The following is a 20,095-nucleotide window of genomic DNA, read 5'->3' on the forward strand; positions in this document are numbered from 1 at the left end:
ATTCATGGCCTTAAATACTTTAGCTAATTGTATATTTTTCATCAACGGGTTTGTGTTTTCTGTTATTTCTATTTATTCTCTATAACGAATAAAAAATGAGAATATTCACAACCTACAAAACGGCTTGTTGTCTAGAATTAATAAATTGAGTTTTTTTTTTCTTTATTTTTATTTTATTTAAACGACTTAAAACTCCTCATGTACCACAAAGTATAGCATGAGGCTTACAGTTATAAGTAGAAAACAAAAAGAAGAAAAATTTACAAATTTACATTAAAAACAAAATTCCGCAAGGCCGCAAGACTTTCAATACTTAATAAATTGAGTTACGGTTTAAAATATAAAAATAGCTCTAGTTTTGATGATTCTGAGTAGCTTACTTGTGAAACATTCAACAGTCGAAATTCGAGAAAATTATTTTTTATTAGATAAACTATTAAATATTTAGTTTAACAATATCAACTTCTAAAAATGACTCAATTCATTTCTAAATTCAAGTTTTACTTTGACATTGGTTTCGATGTGACTTCGTCACAGATATAACGACTTTTCGAAGGACTAGCTGTTACTCCCTTTTTGTGAAAGTTCCATATTTCATCATAGGTAAGTTGTACTAAATCCTCAAGTGCTAAGTTTAGGAAGAAAATAGTTAACTAGAAATAAGCAATTAAAAGGACGTCAAAAAAATTCTGTTTTTTATCGGCTGAGCAAGTTATGTGTTAATGATGTATTGTTGAACACCAACCTTATCTGGATTGCCTGGAAAATAGCTTGGTCCACACATGATGAACTTACTTTAACCGAATGTTAATTTTTTTAAATTATAGTTCATGATCAGTGCAAAAAAAATTCCTTACTAAATTTTAGATTGGCATGCATTGAACTTTTGCGTATGTGTGTGTGTCTAGCAGAAATTCAAGATTAAATTGAAGGAGAAAAGATTAGATTAAAATGAACCAAGTTCTATTAAAATTAAGCTACGCGTAAGCAGTGTAACAACCAGAACTGAGCGAAAACATTACAATATATTTTTATTCTTCTTATTATTTATTTTTCTGATATAAATCGGATATCAGACGAACTCGAAGTTGAAAGCCAAAAACTTCAACATACTGAGAAATGGTTTCCCAAAATTGATAAAAAAATGTGTCAATTTAGTTCAGAAACAATTTTTATTTTTTATTTCTTGCAAAAGGTACAAATAGAAAGAAGAAATAAATAACGAATACAAATGTACGTAGGATAACAAAGAAAGAAGACCGAAGTCATTGCCTTAAAAGTTCTCTTGCTTCCCAATATATTGAGGATTCAGTGTGTCCATGAAGGGTCCCACATGGAAGCAGGTGGTCCCTGCCCAATTTCTCTCCAGATTTACAAAGTGGACAAAAAGGCGTGGTGGAAAGGCCTATGAAGAAAGACAATCGTGTCATGTCAAACAAACATAGTCTAACTTAAAAACCCATATATTTATTGTTGAGTACAGTGACGTGAAAGTTGTTGAAAGAAATTTCTATGATGTTTATCTTTGTTTCACGTATGTCTCCATATTTGAATTCTACCCTTACCCGGTAATCATAAACTGTTCTAAGATTAAATTCTTGAAATAGTTGATCAGGCTTAGGATTCTCGGTGGAATAATATAGGCTCTCTCAAAAGTTTTTATCCGTGTGCTTGTGGATAGATAACTTCTTCATCATCATAGTTGGCCAGACAGCCCAATGTGAGCTAATGCCTTCCTCTGAAGATTTCTCCATGACGACTTCTGATTCACCTTTGATCTCCAATTCTTTTCAATAATTGCGAGAAAATCAGATTCTACTGAGTCAGCCCATCTCAACCGTGGCCTTCCCCGCTTTCTTGGTTCTGTAGGTCTAAAAAGCAGTATCTTTTTTATTCTATTGTCATCACTCATTCGAATCACGTGAGTCATCCAATTCATTCTATTTATTTTTATGTATTTAACAATATCAGGCTGTTTATAAATCTTGTACAGTTCAAAGTTAGATCTCCTTCTCCAGTTATTCTTTTCATTTACTCCGCAAAATCTTTCTCTCAAATGTTGCGATACAATTTTCCTCCTGTTTTGTCATTGTCCAAGCCTCAGAAGCGTATGTCAAGACTGGCCGGACAAGAGTTTTGCAGATTAAGAACTTTGTTTCTCTAGAAAGAAACCAAGATTTAATAAATCTTCTCAGCCCATAGACAGTCCTATTTGCCAGATAGAGTCTGTTTTTTAATTCAGGGGTCAATGGGAGAGATAATTTATTCATGACTTATTTTCCTGAGAAATTAAATAATCACACATTTTTTTTCTTTTCTATTTTAGGCTTACTTTTTAATTCCTTATTTTTTTACATTATTTTTCAATACCTAATAGGCTATAAAGGAAAACTAAGGACATACTTAAATTTCTTAGCGTGCTAATAGCTTGCATAAAATAGTGTGTTGGAATGATTTTTAGAAACTCGCTCTTTTGGAAGAAATGACCATGACATGGAGCAGATACGGATCTGCATAAGTGTTGCATATTATACAACTCAGCAATCCAAGCGGAGAAAAAGTTCTGGTAAAATTACCGTACTTGTATTGTAGTAATAATGCTTTTAGCAAAAAAAAAAATTAAAAAAATAGTAATAAAAACTAAAAGGAACATAATTCTAGTGATAAAATCAAAATATATGGTATTTAAGCTAATCCTTTAGTAATTTTTCATTCTCCTGGTAATTTTGGTTTTCAAATGTATACTTCATATTACCATATATTTAGTATCAAATGCAAATCGGTAACGTAAGTTTATCCAAATGAATCGCTTTTATGTTATGCTTTATTGCTTTTATGCATTGCTTTTATTATCTAAAGTATTACAATAAAATTAACAAAGTGTTCTTCAGAACTATCACTCATTTTACCATTTCTTTGTTAATTATAACTTTTTGATATCTATGCCTTTTTCTAAATAAAATGGTAGTAATCTGTTTACACTTCTGTCGTTTACTTATGGCGGTTAATTTAATTATTAAATATAATTTAGTAAAATGTACAAAACTGAAATGTATATTTAAATGTTTTTAATAACATGCTCTAAGGTATCATGGTAAAATTATCAAATTTCATCACCCAGCAAAAAACCATAATTAATAGTTAACTTTACGTAAATCATTACCAAAGCGCTTCGTAAAAGTTACCGTGCTCTTTTGGTGTTTCCATAGAGTCAAAAATATGGTAAATTTAATCATATTATGGTAGTTTTGATCATAACTCTTTCTCTCAGTTCACATTAGACCTATATTTTTACCTTTTCGCAAATGTATGTCTCTCTTACTGTTAATCCAGCTTTCTTTAAATTCGTGTGATAATGTAGATTATTGAGTTTTCTACAATTTAATTAATAAGCATTGTAATTTGTCTTTTCTTTGCAGAGTTTTATCAACGGTATTAAGAGTGACCTTATGTTGGCAGAAATAGGCATTCAAAAACCTTTTTAATATTAAAAGAACTAAGCACAATTATTATAGAAATTTTCTTTATTTCAAAAATCTGATGAAAGATTAATTCAAAATACATATTAACGTTTAATAAAAAATCATTTAAAGATATGTAGTTAAATTATTTTTTAAACGTATTATGTGAGACAGTTTCACTTATTTGTCAACATTTAATTCTAATTTAATTCCTTTTTAGTTTGTCGCATGCATTAAATTTGTGTAGGATTTTTTTTTTAATTTTCGCTTTCTGCATTTTTATTATTTTTCATAAGCAGAGATTAGTTTCTTTTATATATATAATTCATTTTTTCTATGCACTTTTGGAATTAATGACAGATTCCTCTCTCCCTAGCATTCTGTTCCACATTTTCATCGAACTATAAATTAAATTATTTCATTAAAAAATTTCATGACCTACCATTATCAATATTTAAATTGAAACTGTTTGATAATCAAAAAGTTTTAATATATTTTATCTATTTAATCATAGTATACTCCTGGTAATTTGTCTTTATTAAAAAAGTCAACTAGATAGTATATTAGATTTTATTCTCTAAATAAAATTAATAACTCCCCGACTCTACAAACTGAAAAAAAGAACGAATTTTATTTTGTCACAAATTCACTCAAAATAAGATGTTACAGATTGGAATAAATAACATATAAATCTTTAAAAAGAACATGATCTGAACTTAAAAATCGTATATTCATTTCTGAAATATTTCTGTCACGTATGTTTTCTCAACGAGGAAAATCCTAAAAGTAAGGTACACGAGTTCCAGGAATGAAAAATCACTATTCCCAAGAGTAGTCAAACATTTTGGTCAATAACTTTTCCTTTACGGGAAAAATAACTCACCAGAAATCGCCACACACACCATACTGGTTTTCATAAGCGACTTCCTTCTTATTCCAATAAAAAATAATGAAATGCCGAACACGATTTTAATGATCCGATCACATAAAATTGAAGAATTTAGTGACAATAGTGTGACTTAACTGATAAAAATGCCTACATTTATGGTTGTGTATTTATCTTAGTTCTGATAAATGTCTACATTTATATATGAAAAATCTGATCGAGGATCAGAATTCTAAAAGTTTCATTTTTAAAAATATTTTTTTATCATTGAGCGACACTACTACTGATTTTAGAAATAGAAAAACATGACTTGTGTCAAAACTTGAAATTGTTCCTTATAGACGAAAATATTGAAAAACTCACGATATTGTTTTATCTACCTTCCAACATTTACTCACTGGGGGAAAAATATTAAAACTAATCGAATATGGTAAAATTTATCGTGCTTCTCGCTCTACGGGTACACCAAAATTAAGCGCTCGGTAATTTTTACCGAAGCGTTTTGGTAAATATTTTGGTAGAATTATCAATTTAATATATTTTATAATATGTGATAAAATTTGGTAAGTTTGGTAACACTTTGCAATTTATCAGGATAGTAGAGCATGGCATAAAAACCATTTATTTGGTTAAATTTGTTTTTCAGTTCAGGATTTCTTACAAAAGGTGTGGAAATAAGAACCATAATTTTGAAAGCCAAAATTTCCAGTAAACTGTTACCATACGAACGAAACTATTTCCAAATGAATAGTTAAAATACCATCGCTGTTACCAGAATTAAGGTATTTTTAACATAAATGTCGTTAACATCATTACTAGAAATCTTTAGGAAAAGAGATATTGAAGTTTTTCGAAATAACCTGCGGTATTGACAAATTGATTGTTTCAATCAAGACATAGCTCCATATTTAAACAGCCTCAACCCTTTCTCAAGGATAAGGATAAAATTTTAATATTGGAATAAATTAGGCCCAATATAATTTAATTGTTTAAAAAATTAGTTTATTCAAAATGTATTTTTTTAAAAAGATTATTTTTTTGTATTACGAGATTTACTATGTACAGTGCCCAAAAAAACGGAACACCTAGAATAACTTTTGATCTAATGATCGGATCTTCACATTCTAGGACTGAATCTTAATAGTTCTAGGGGTGATCTCAAATATGCTAATAATTTATGGCAGATGGTATTTTAAGTTACAAAATCAGACACAAAAACCGACTTTCTCTGAATAAACATACCTTTTTTTCAACGGATTTGGATTTCTGAACCCCGTAATAAAGGGCATAGCCGTAGTCCGGGAAATATGGTCCGCATAGTTTGGCCAGTAGAGCGATCCAAAGTCTGAACCCCTTAATGTTAATTTTACTTTTTGCGTATTTCGCCACATCTCGAAAACCTCTTAAGCGAATTGAAAATTTTTGCACTAAATTATAAAATTCGATTATTCAAAGATAATCTCAAGCAAAAGTTCAATTTTCGTAACTGTTTATTATTTTTTATTACTTTATTTAATTATAGTCTAAAAGGTTTTGAATTGTAAGGGCATACAATTTTTACATCAATTTAAAGCATGCAATTTTACATGGCAAAATGCAAAATTGAAGCAAAATTAGTCGAATAACTCCTGAAAAATCGAATTTTAAAAAAGGCGTGCATTTAAAATTCGGTTTCTCAGCAACTACTGTACCGATTTTGCAAAAATTTTGTATTTTGCTATGTAAAAATACATAAATGCATAAAAAATACATAAAAATTACGCAGAAAATTGTATACCTTACAATTCAAAATTTTTCGACTACTATTAAATAAAATAATAAAAAGTAATAGACAGTAACTAAAATTAAATTTTTGCATGAAATTATCAATGGACTAACGAATTTTATAATTGCGTGCAAATTTTTTGACCTAGCTTAAACTATTCTTGAAATATGGCAAAATACTTAAAAAGTAAAACTAACATTAAAGAGTCAAAACTTTGGATCGCTACCTTCACCAAACTATGGGGACCATATTTCCCAGACAGCGGCTACTCCTTATTATTTGGGGGTCAGATATCCAAATCCGTTGAAAAAAGGGTATGTTTATTCAGAGGTGCTTTTGTGTCTGATTTCAAGTATGCTTTTGTGTCTGATTCCATAACTTAAATTATCGTCTGCACTTATTAATTAGCATATTATAGGTCACCCCTTTGAACCATTAAGATTGAATACTAAACCCTGAAGATTCGATCATTAGATCAAAAGTTATTCAAGGTGTTCCGTTTTTATTGTTTGGTGCACTGTACAGTAAATATAAAAACTAAATAGTACTATGAATGAAATTGAAAGCATTATCAATACAAGTGCACAGAAAACTACAGAGCCATGTTCAACTGAAACGTAAACAAATTAAAAAAAAGTATTTCAAAATTGTATTTGTTAAAAATAAGAAACTATTGTCCTGTAAAATGGGTTAACTGTTTGAAAGAGATTCGCTCTTTGAATTAATCAGATTTTTCTCCCCATTTCATTTTAGGTACACAGACAGATGAACAACAGTTAGAGAAGAAATGCAGTTTTTAAAAGCCACATTCCGGAACTTTTAATCTACGATGCAGATTTTAAATCAGTAATAAGCAGTTATTAAATTTCACAAGTTAGCCACTCAGTGATTCATAAAGTTCATGCTGAAAACTAAAAAAAATTTTCTTCTCCTCTTAGCTAATCCTTCCTTGTTTTATGTGGGGAAAAACTCTGAGCACTTTTGTGGAATTATGGGGTGCATGCTTGGCGTTGTGTGAAAGCATCTTCCATTCAACAAATTCTGGAAACGTGTGGTTGTCGAAGACATTTATTTTTCGGGAAGTGAATCTGGACGCAATTACGAGGACATAAAGAGTCTCTAAATTGGGTCCCGTAACACAGTTCGACCTCCTTTTCCAAGAGTACTTACGGTGCCGTGAACAATTATTGCCCTATTCAGGAGTCTGCTCGTGAAACTGCTTGGGCATTTGTGTTACTGCCCTCAGCAGGCGCATGAATGGCGCCCACAAAGAACTGCCCTGGCTTTCATATCTCACGAGCAATAAATAAGAAAAAGTTCTTGTGCCATAATTTCCGCCAATAAAATAAGTTTTCTTTCTTGACTAGAGTTCTATGGAATGAGTACTCAATTTTCAGAGCTATATATTAAGTAACAATTAAGACGGTATAGCGAATTATTTTACCAGATGTAAGTAATGGATGAATTAAAAATGAGCAGATAAAATAAAGACGAGGGAAATATTGCAGAAGGTCTTAAGAACTACTAAAAATCAACAACCAATCTATTTATGTAATTCTTTTTCTGTAGTACTATATAAATCAAGATGTATTTTATAGTCTTTAAGGAATGCACTATGTTTTTTACACGGATTTTTTCCTAATTGGAAGAAAGTTGATATAGATGATATGCTTGCTATGTTATCGTATTTGGGATACCAATGATATATTTGTGTAAATTATGCGTTAAATCAAATGGCACTAATATCTGTACTAATAGTAAAATAATTGAGAAGTAATTCTGTGCTTTTAGGATATTTTCATCTTACAATAAGACTAAGTTAACATATTTTTTTAGCGCACATTTTATGTTACGTAAAAAAATTTTTTTAATTTCTTAAAAAAATTTTATGAAAAAATCATTTATGAAAACTTACTTAGAAATAAATTTAAAAAAGTAACAACAAAACATATTTAAAAGTACTCCGAAAATAGAGATTTGTGCTTCGTACACGAAAAACAACATTCACATTTTTACGTTGGTGGCTAATGCTTCTGATGAAATATCTCCACAGCTATTAACCCGTCTTTTGACAATAGCATCACTTTACACGAAATAATCTGAGCATGAGTTCAGCTCAGTGTTATACTGGGCAAATACATACCGGGAAGTGGCACTACCTTTAAAAAGTACATCAATGCAGGATATGTCTGGCAAGTGTATATCGGGCAGTGGCAATTATCCTAAATATCATTAGTGTAGGGTGTGGCGTAACTACCACTACAAATATTAAATACCAAATCAATAGTATATAAGACATGTTAACTTGATTCGATCAAGAGGTACCCTTTGATAGATGACGGTTGACGTAGTCGGTAATAAAAATCCCCTCAACAGTCAATCAGCAGCGGTCACCATAGCAACGCTTGTAATGACGACTCATGCGCACTGTTTACTATTACTCTTGAACACAGTTGAAAAGTGTGATAACTTCCAAATAAGATGCGCACACCATCATACCCAAAACGAGACCCATTTTGCCAATGGTTAATAAATAAGAAAAAGTCAGACGAACGGATCCCACGCTGTAATTGATCGAAATTTATTACGGCAAAATACCAAAATGACTTTAATTGAATCGAAATAGTAACTCCTTGTCTTTATTTTTTATTTAAAACTATAAGAAAAAACTGAGATTTTTAACTATGAAAGCCAATTTCAATTATAAACAATGTTACGTTGATTCCAAAAATTGGAAGTTAGCTGATCCAACTGACGGAGGTTAGGCAACAGCAAAAAAAAAATTCACACATCATATGACTAAAGATAATTTAACTGTGTCCTTAACATTCTTCTAATTAGTTGTTATTTGATTTAAAATGTTTGGAAAGAGCCGGAAATCCTGTTTCCACTAGACCAAGTAAATCCAGCTTAAAGCCTAATCTAAATCAGAGTACATCACGTGATGGATTACTTCTGGGTGAACTAGATTGAAGTTGATCCAGTTAGAGTAAGGCTCATCTATGGTGGTCTCTAATTCAGGGGCTCTAAGTTTAAGAAACTAGTTCAGCGAGCACGAATCGAGATTCGCATTGGGATACATGCAAGTGATATAATGTGGCATATCGATCCTGATTGGTTGTTGAAACGTCGCATTTGTTTAAGTTTGCAACTGTTCTTTCCATTCTATTTCGAGTCAACCAAGTTCATCAAGTATCAATTCCCTTACGTGGCACCTTCTACATTCTTACACAAAGATTTCAATTCTTTCATAATATGTATTTCTTACTTAATGCAAATACAGGCATGAAGTCATGTAGAACATAAACAAACTAATTATGCATCGAAGTTGCCAGGTACACAAAACAAAAATATGTGGCGTAACTACCACTATGAAAGTTTAACATCATTCACTAGTATATAAAGCATGCTAACTTGATTCTATCACGAGGTACCTTTTGATAGATGAAGGTTGGCATGGCCGAATAACTCCGCCCCCACATTGGTGACCTTCGGACGTGATTTGCTCACGCAAGTAACGCCCACTTCGCAATCTCTTAACGGTAACGCCTACTTCGTTGGATGGTCCACATTGAACAGTTGACTTGCTACTTGTGACTGCAACATTATCCACCTCCTCGCACTGTTGCTACTCAGTCTCGAGCACACAACGTCGGCAAGCATACACTCGACTGCTAAAGGCAACACAGGAGCGACCACGTCTGTGAAGTTAATACACCTCTCACATTCAGCACTCAAAAAATCCGGTGACTCTCTCCCGGTCTTTCACAAGTACAGCAACTAGTGAGATCTGTTCATCGAATTATATCTCTGATAAAATTCTGGTGGGGGAGTACTGTGGCGTAACTACCACTATGAAAGTTTAACATCATTCACTAGTATATAAAGCATGCTAACTTGATTCTATCATGAGGTACCTTTTGATAGATGAAGGTTGGCATGGTCGATAACTCCGCCCCCACAAATATATCATGGTTACAACGAAATACATAAACAAATAATAAATCTACGTTAAGTAAAGAACGTAGATGAGAAATGATTATCTTTAAATAATAGCATAAATTAAAATATTGAATAATGGACAGTAGAGAGGAAATTTAACATAACAACAGAACAAACCACAATGTAATGGCTGTCAAATGAAACAAGGTGAAGTTTCTCTTTCGGTTTCGAATACTTTTTGCTTCAGTTGTAATAAGCTTTTAACTTACTTTGATTAGCATAATTAGAAATCTCGGTACAAGATGAAATCTCTCGTTTAATCCAGTTTCGAGAGTATGATCTAGATTACTGACAATCTAGATTATCTGCCGCTAGTGGAAGTCGTGTATAACTTAGTAAAACCCGAATCACACTTTTCAAATTTTTAAATTAATACTAAAACTAAACCGTTGGTTCGCATAAGTATCGTATTTTGAACTTGTAGTTCAATACTTTTTAAAATTATTATTGGCAACACAAAAATTTGGAACATGAAAAGTTGTTAACAAACATTGTAGCATGAAATATATTTTCTTTTTGGTTTGATTCAATATTTTAAGCCAATAAAATTTGTTTAACTGAACTGTTTTATAATTGAGATGCATATTTATAGCTGAACTAAGTACACTCCCACAAGACATCAAGAAGTCATCCGACAATAGTTCAGTTTTTATGTAGTTTCTTCTGTTATTATTTATACTACTAAATATCAAAACACCTTTCAATCAGGATTAATTTGTTAGCGGGCTTGTTTCACAAAGAGAATTATACAAAATTGAGCAGTAATCTTATAGGAGATAGATGAGCGTGAAGCCCATTAGTATTTTAATGCAGAATGATTGATAAATTAAGAATGCTTAATGCAACAAAACGAGGTCATTCAACGTTTTGAACAACATTGTTTGACCATTATTGCTGCCAATGAGGAGGACGACAGAATTACACCCCGTTTTACGAGCTTCGGTATAGTATATCGCTCTCTTCTTTTCGGACTGTGATTCTTATTAACTTGAGATCTTGAGTTTGTGCTATTATATTTTGTTATTGCTATTAATTTTATTATACTTTGTTGAATTTTATATAGAATTTCAATTCCTGATTTCTTTAACTCCTGATCAGTAATTTGAAGATTTAATTCTTTTCAGAATAACCAACAATTTTTGAAAATTTCATTTTAATTTATGCTTTAGTCTACATGTACAGTATTTTTATTATATTTGAAATTCGTCATATTTTCTTTTAAAATGATTGCTGTTAAATAATTTTTTTTGGAAAAAGACTCAATTATTTTTTGCTAAATTAACTGCTATTAAAAAAATTATTTAAGTTTGAAACTTTTTTATAGGTGTTAACTCTAACTTAAATAGACGCAAAATTGCACCGCTTCAAAAAATTGATTTTGGTCTTCTAAAAGGCTTAGCCATTTTGATTAATGTTTTTCATGTCCTATGACAGTCACTAAATTTTATACGCCATTGTTTTGAGAAAAGCTTCGTAAAAATAAGGACTACGCCTAATAGTCATACATTTTAAAATAGTCATAAAATAAAAATATCCAATACACATTCAAAAACTCTCGTCAATACCATGTAACGAAAAAAAAGTATGTGTTGAATATTAACACTGAAAACAGCAACTTTAGGGTTAATGAAGTATAAATCTGTGGCTATAGGATATAGAACATTGCAGGGATAAAAGAAGAAAAAAAGTAAAATAGTGGAGGGAAAAAAACTTCCATCAGCCCTATAATGAGAACAAAAGAAGCTAACATCAAAATACATCAAGAGCATGTTATTGTCTTTGAAACACATCTTCTTCAAGACGCGTAGCAAAATAACAGCAACTTTTCTTCGCCAAGAAGCCTGTCTAAATTAGGAACTATCTTTTCGCTGGTAATTCTGCCCTAATAGCTTCTGCTTGCCAGTTTCAATCAGGCCGATGGAGGACCCTTCAAACCCCTCTTATTGTGTGTCCCTAGGCGATGAACACTTTTATTCTAGCCCACTTTTTGTTTTCTTTCTCTTCTTTATTTTCCTTCTTGCATTTCTCATGGTAGGTTACTTGCCTGGGAACAGCTTCCTTAGGGTTGGCGATAATTTTACGTGTCAGCTTTTCTCCACGTTGGCACTTAAACATACTGGACACCTTAAGAAGAGTAAACAGAATGAAGACTAAAGAAAAACGATGTGTGAAGAAAATGATCAACTTCATTTTTTTTTTGGAGAAGAAAATGTTATGGTTGATGGAATTCTGAACACGAAACGACTATGAAAAGTTGGTTTGTTTTCGAAGATAGTGGTGATTTCATTTCTTGTCTGAAATTGTTTGTTCTGAGCTGGATAAGATTTCGCACATCAAAACTTTTTTTTTTCCCTCACATGACTTATCGTATTACTAGTTATTCGTGAGGTGTCTTTCAATTGGATAAGTCTGCGTGTAATGGGGAAAAAGTTTTTTTTATTCTTCTGGGATTTATTATTAAAAATAAAAACGAAATTTTTTTTCTACAGAATTTTATGCATATTGCAAAAACATTGATTACACAGAATTATTTTTGATGTAATCGTAACTTCTTTAATAGTTCTTTTTGCAACTTAGTTTGAGTTTTAAATAAAAAGGAGTGCTTGATGCGTTCATTAATTGGCAGAGTACGGTGAAAATAAGATAACGTAGCGTTTTTAGTAAAAATAATCACCTGGTATGTATATATCACCACGAATGTGTAAATATATATATATATATATATATATATATATATATATATATATATATATATATATATATATATATATATATATATACTACCGGTCAAAAGTTTGCGAAAATTTTGAAATCTACAAAAAAAAGTTCTAAATTCAAATGTTCATAGAACTGCGAAAAATCATTCAAATGGCATGAAAATTTGATATGTTCTAATGTGAACTCTTTACAGTTAGTTACATATGATCAAATTGCAATACTTTGTTTTTTGCGAACTGAATCCACCTTTTCATCATGAGTTGTTTCTATGGTGAAAAAAGTTGTTAAGTTTGAACACTTGCCAAACTTGCAAAAAAAAATTTTTTGTACTTTCTGTTAATAGAAAATAGTTATTTGAACAGTTCTATGTAAGTCCTCAAAATTTCAAATCGATTTGATTTTTTTTGACGAAGTTATAGAATTTTGAAAAACATGTGTACTTTTCTCGATTTTTAAGCATTCCACATTTGCGGTCCTTTGGTCTATACATCTTCGACCAAAGAACTTTTTAATTTTAATGTTTTCTATATTTTCAAATAATTAATATTGATTATAAAACAAATATTCTTATTTATTATTGTAATTATTGTTACTACAAGGAACTTATTATGAATATAATTAAAACAATATCTCATAGATGTCACATTTCATCTAAAATTTGTTTGTTCTTGCAAACGATGCTCTGATATTTGAATCGAAGTCAGTTATGGGACATTTTACAACAGGAATGGAACTCTATATCACTTGAAGTGATTAATGGTTTATTAGAACAAATGCTATGCATATGTAAGGCTATAATAAAAGCAAAAGGTGGATGGTTCGAGGAATCTAAGATTTAAATGTTAATTTATTTAATTACAAAATACGAATAAGAATATGTTAAATATTTGACCTGTTGTAAATAAAATAGTTTAATAAAAATGCAAATTTTTTATACTATTGTTATTATTTTTTTAGAATTATTTATGTAATTATTGTTATAACTTTTTAATTTAATTTAATATGAAGTAAAAATATCACAACAAAACTAATACAGGTAAGCAATAAATATAAACAATAAATATAAACAATAATAATTACAATAATGAATAAGAGTATTTGTTTTATGATAAATATTAATTATTTGAAAATATAGAAACATAAAAATTAAAAAGTTCTTTGATAGAAGATGTATAGACCAGAAGACTGCATATGTGGAATGCTCAAAAATCGAGAGAAGTACACATGTTTTTCAAAATTCTATAACTTCGTCAAAAAAAATCGAATCGATTTGAAATTTTGAGGGCTTACATAGAACTGTTCAAATAACTGTTTTCTATTAACAGAAAGTACAAAAAATATTTTTTGCAAGTTTGGCAAGTGTTCAAACTTAACAACTTTTTTCACCATAAAAACAATCCGTGATGAAAAGCTGGATTCAGTTCGCAAAAAACAAAGTATTGCAATTTGATCATATGTAACTAACAGTAGAGGGTTCACTTCAGAACATATCAAATTTTCATGCCATTTGAATGATTTTTCGCAGTTCTATGAACATTTGAATTTAGGCCTTTTCTTTGCAGATTTAAAAATTTTCGCAAACTTTTGACCGGTAGTGTATATATATATATATATATATATTCAATCAAATTAAATAATTAAATGTTCTAAATTTAGTACATAATGTTAGAATCATAATAGTAAATAATATTGTGATTTCTTTTAAGAACTTTTTTATTATTTTCTGTCAAATATTTAAAACAAAATAAAGCAATTAAATACAAGAGATCAAGATATTGTTTATCTTTTATGTTTATGTTTGAAAGTTTTTTAAAAATATTAATATATTTATAACCCCGTTGCTAAATTTTTTTGAGTAAATTATAAAAACGCTTTGATGCTTTAAAAAAAACGCACTCCGAATACATCAAAATGGCCTTATTCTTATCTTTAAAAAGCATCTACCTATTTAATCATAATTAAAAGACGAAATGTTTTTTAAAAAAATTTGGTATATCTTATCCTTTTTCTTTGAACAAAATTTACAGCTTGCTGCGAATACACCTGCTTAAAGTATAAACAGTTTTAGGAAAGAATTTTTTTATAAATATATTTTTTGCTTACTTTTTTTTTACCGTAATTAATCTAGCAACCAACTATCCTTATTGGGTCAGAATAAAAGTATAAAGCTGAATTAATGGTACTTTATTTATATTAATAACATAAAACATATTATTTGTTTTATAAATACGTAAATGATCGCATTTCTTCTAATGGTACACATTAAAAGCATTTTAGTGCATATATATATATTTATATATATATATATATATATATATTTATATATATATAGAAAGAGAGAGAAAGAAGGATCAGATACACTATGAATCGTAAAAAAATTGTGCTCTACTCTTAATTACTTTTGTGTTTTAATAAAAATATCGCCTCCTAGGATAAACAGCAAAAGCTAGTAGTGACTCTCTACCATATAGATGTATTTTTGGATGTTTGTTTATACATACTTATGAAATTTCCTTCTATAAGCAGCACTTAAAAATGCTGTTTGATCTATTTCGCCTCCCTCTGTTACCACGGTTTTTCTGTTTTGTTTTTCACCATTATTCTCCACTTTTCGGTGGAAGTTTTTGTTTCAAATATGTTTCGTTTTCCTCATTCACATCTGACGAGTCTTAAAAATATGCGTCTATTTTTAATTGCGCAAAACAAGCCTATTTTTTCAACTTTTATAATTTTCTAAGCAAATGAAGTTTTCATTATGAAGCATAATTATTATCAAGCACATCTTTCAACTTGAGTTTCTTGGAAATATTCATTTAATGAATAATCATTGTTTGTTTTTATTTCTTTTTCAAATGAGAATCATTTATAATTGCATTTATTTCTAAACATGCTCTTATTCTTTTGCATCTTGCTTCAACTTAATCACCTATCTATTTTTTAAAAACAATTTCTTTTAAAAATTTATCTACATTTTCAGAAAATCATTTCGACGTTAATCCATAATATCGGTGCCTTAAACCATAATAAGTTGCAAATTTGGTAACATTTTAATAAGGTATTAAATCTGAACCATGTTTTCGTGCAAGTTAAACCATAGTATTTTAATATAGCATGGTTCGACTTTGTACCATTTTAATGTTGCAGAAAATTTGAAAAATATCAATGGTTAACATGCATGCAATTTTATAACAGTGGGATGTGTGTTTGAAACAAGTCCTATTTGTGTCCTGAAAACAGAAACTTATTAATTATACTCTTAGAAATTTCCGTAAAATTCGGTGAGGTGACCAGTAATTTGTACTGTCAGCTCCTTCATTTGAGGAAAAATCCTCAGTGCCCGTAAAAGTGACGAATTTCAGCAAAACAAGTAGAGTTGTCTCTGATTTTATCCGGTCAATGCCCTTCTTTCAGAATCGAAGACTAGTACCTATATATGTAGCGAACTTCAGAACTTGCAGATTTAGCTGTTAATTAATTCTGTCAGTTCCTTTTAGTGAGGAAAAAAAACTCTGTGAAATAAAGATTTCTAAATCACTTAGGTTGAAGTACACAATGCATACATCATTTCCAATTGTTGTTAAAGCATCTGCCTGTGGAATCAAAGGGCTCGATTCCAGCCGATGCTAAAGAACATATATCTTGCATTATCCTCTACTATAGAGATTTCGGACACTTATTCTTCGACAGATTTCTGCAATACACTACTTCGTTTCGTTCCATGAATCCCCTTGATTTGACAACCATTTCGCTTGAGTTTCAATCATCATCGAGGCATTAATCGAAGATAGCTTTTATGAGTATAATGTTAATTTATGGTAAGTTGCCATACAGTTTACGAGAAAACATTAAAGAGCAAAACTGTATTTTTTCGGAAAAAAAAAACGATTTTACGAACATAATTTTATTTTTACAGTCAAAGACTAGAACATTTTTTCCGATCACTGACTGAGCATTAAGTCGAAAAAGTAAAATATTTCGATAGTTTTATATCAAATGCAATACTTAATATATAAAAAAAATTTAAATTTGAATGAAAGTTAAAGCAAACAAATTACTTAAAATACTAATGCCTCTATCACACGAGAGAAAAATATGTGCAACTGCAAGTGTAACTGCAAGTGTAAGTGCAACTGTAAGTGAAATTCCTCCGTTCGGAGTTGCCGAAAGGGTTGCTTAATTGCCTGAACGGTTGCATGAAATTGGGTTACCATATTTTGTTATTTATCTTTACTTTTGGCTCATATTTAATTTTATCATATGATTCTATTATATCATAGTTTCTCAACGATGTTCGTAAAGATGCTGTAGAATATTGATTGATTTTGATTTAATTTTTTACATTTGTATTTGTGTTAAGTCTTTTCTTCAGCAGGAAATTAAAATTCTGAAAACTTTATTTCCCCATTAGTGAAGTAGCATAGTATAAAAAGGATTATGATTTCTACCTCATAATATGAGATAATATTAAGATATCATTGAATTTCATGCTGCGTCCCTAAAAAAATAAGGGGGTGAAAGGGGGATGGACTTAAATACTATCTAGAATTTTGACGATTTTTTTACGTTGATTTGAGTGACTAATGTATAAAACATGGTGCGTAGCATTTTTAAAAAGTGCTTTTTAAGTGAAGTAGCATAGTATAAAAAGGATTATGATTTCTACCTCATAATATAAAATGACATTAAGATATCAATGAATTTCATGTTGTGTCCCTAAAAGGATAAGGGGGTGAAAGGGGGATGGACTTAAATACTATCTAGAATTTTGACGATTTTTTTTTATCTTGATTTGAGTGACTAAGGTATAAAACATGGTGCGTAGCGTTTTTAAAAAGTGCTTAAAGGTGCTTATTTTTGATTTTCATTTTTTAAAGGCCCTTAAAGGTGCTTTTCTTAATAAGTGTTTTTAAAAAGTGCCTTATTTTCCTTTTTCGAAAAAGAGATTTATGAAAAGGAATGTCGATTTTCGCCACATATTATGTAAAAACGTACTTTTCACATTTTTCTATTTCACGTTTTCAGAATTCATTCGTCCCGCACTGGACTGATCATTAAGACACGGTTCCCAGCAGATCACCGAAGTCAAGCATCTCTGGCTATGGTCAGTGTGCGGGTGGGTGACCACTTGGATCAGTCTGCGTAGGGACCGAGGGTGTGCGGTATGGGTCCTCGTTAAACTGTGCTACCGCAAAGTGCTCAACTTCGCTCGCAGGTCGTCGGGCTACCGAGGCGGGGGTGCCATCCCCTCCGCAGAGGATCAAAATTGTGATGGCATGTCTTCGGATCATCCTCCGGGATGTTTCCCAGACCGTCGCCAATAGCCCATTGTGCAGCTCTTGTGCGACGTAAATTAACAACAACAGCAGAATTCATTCAACCATGATCAATTTCAGCGTACCGTCAGTCCATAGCGTATGAAAACGCCAATCATTTTACAGGTTTGGTGAAATACTTGCGAGTCCGCATGTGCGTCTAGTGAGCTGGGTTCGGTGAGATTCTTGCTCTCTCATGCTGTATTTTGCAAGATATTCTCAATTTCAGGCTTTATTTTCCACCCTCTGAAATCGAACCGAAAAATCTCTTGATCATTTTTTTAATGGCTAATATAATCAAGAAAACAGTTCTTTGTCAAATTCTAGTTATTTTATCATGATCATGTAAAGTCTGAGAATTATTTTGCATTTTGTCAATTTACCTAGAGCTTTAAAATATTTTTTGAGTGCCTAAAATATTCTTAAAAGTTGCTTATTTTTTGCTGAAAGATTTAGCTCCGCACCCTGTAAAAGCATAGTTTATTTATATATATTTACTATGTAACATGCTAGCTAGGCAAGTGCGGTATCATTATCTATGTAAACACTAAATCGAATGAGAATAAAAACAAGCTGTCTGATTTAATAGTTTAACAATTCGAAAATTTATAAAAAGTTTAATGTGTAGAAAGGACAATTTTATGACTTATACCACTTTATGCAACTGACATTGCTATCTAATCAAGTAAGGCATTTCTTCAAATTTATTTTTTAAGCTTAATTCAAAAACATAGTCCTTTGAAATAATTCTGTAGAAGAAATGATGGTTTAATGTATGAAATATAAATTTTTGAATTACCTTTCACTCATAAAATATTTATAACATCAAAACTATTAGATCTATCAAATCAATTCTATTTTTTAAATTCAGTCTAAAAAATACATAATAAATAATGTCAGACTTGTCTATACTACAATGTCTCAGAATTTTATTTTCATCAAATTAATTTACATTACATGAAGGGATCATCAATTTTATTCATTTACACATTGCATATCAGGAATATCACTTTTATGAAAATTATTTTTTCCACTTTCTTAGTAAAATTGCTTTTTAAATATAAGAGGATTTTCAATGTCATACTTACATTTTATTATTGTAAAATTTATATCATTCATTATTGGTATAAGATAATTTAATTAAAAATTATAGGATTTATTTTGGGACAAATTTATTGTAATATACAGTATATAAATTAAAATTTATTTATAACTATTAAAAAAAAGCAATATTTTATTAAGAACATACTTTTAATGTATCATATTATTTTGTTATAGCCCTTTACGTGTTTTGTTTTGCATTTTAAATAATACAAGAATCAATTTAAAAAATAAAACATTTATTGTCAAGTGAAACATTTAGAACATTATTCATTTTTATTTCTTATTTTTTAATTTCTTCCATAAAAACAGTATAACATCTCTTTCCTTCTTTACCAGATAAACCTTACAGGATTATACGAAATATCTGAAATAAAAGAAAGAAATCACTTTCATGATAAAATTTTACCAACACATTATTAGAATAAGGAAGATTAAATGCCATTAATTTGAAATCATTTAAGTCCTTAGGTATCCCTTTTAAACTTATTTTAAGTTTGACAGATATTTTGATTATAGTTCTAAGATTATTCTATACACTAATGAAAGATGGCAGGTGTGTTTAGTTTTGTAGTTCTTATGTTTGGATTGAAATTTGTTTCAAGAAAAATAAATTGTATTTATAAACGAAGACTCTTAAAAATGTAAGTATATTGAAAAATTAGTAAGGTACACTTACATACTTACTGTCATTATAGAAAAGCTAAGTATCAAGAGATAAATGTGAAGTATAAATAAAAAGTAAAGTATCATTAGTTAACTTTGAATAATTATAAACAAAATATTATGCAAATCATCATACACAAAAAAAAAAAAAAAAAAAAAAATAGAAGGGATGAATGTAGAAACA

General features: G+C 30.1%; 1 protein-coding gene across 1 annotated transcript in view; it reads right to left on the reverse strand.

Annotated features, from left to right (window-relative positions):
• The window catches only part of LOC107443943 (BAR/IMD domain-containing adapter protein 2), a 255,616-nt gene that overhangs the window by 123,291 nt on the left and 112,230 nt on the right, over positions 1-20,095 (reverse strand). The window lies entirely within an intron of this gene.

This window comes from Parasteatoda tepidariorum, chromosome 7, assembly GCF_982258835.1.
Source record: "Parasteatoda tepidariorum strain Cologne lab strain chromosome 7, Ptep-v5.0, whole genome shotgun sequence".
Classification (NCBI taxonomy): Eukaryota; Metazoa; Arthropoda; class Arachnida; order Araneae; family Theridiidae; genus Parasteatoda; species Parasteatoda tepidariorum.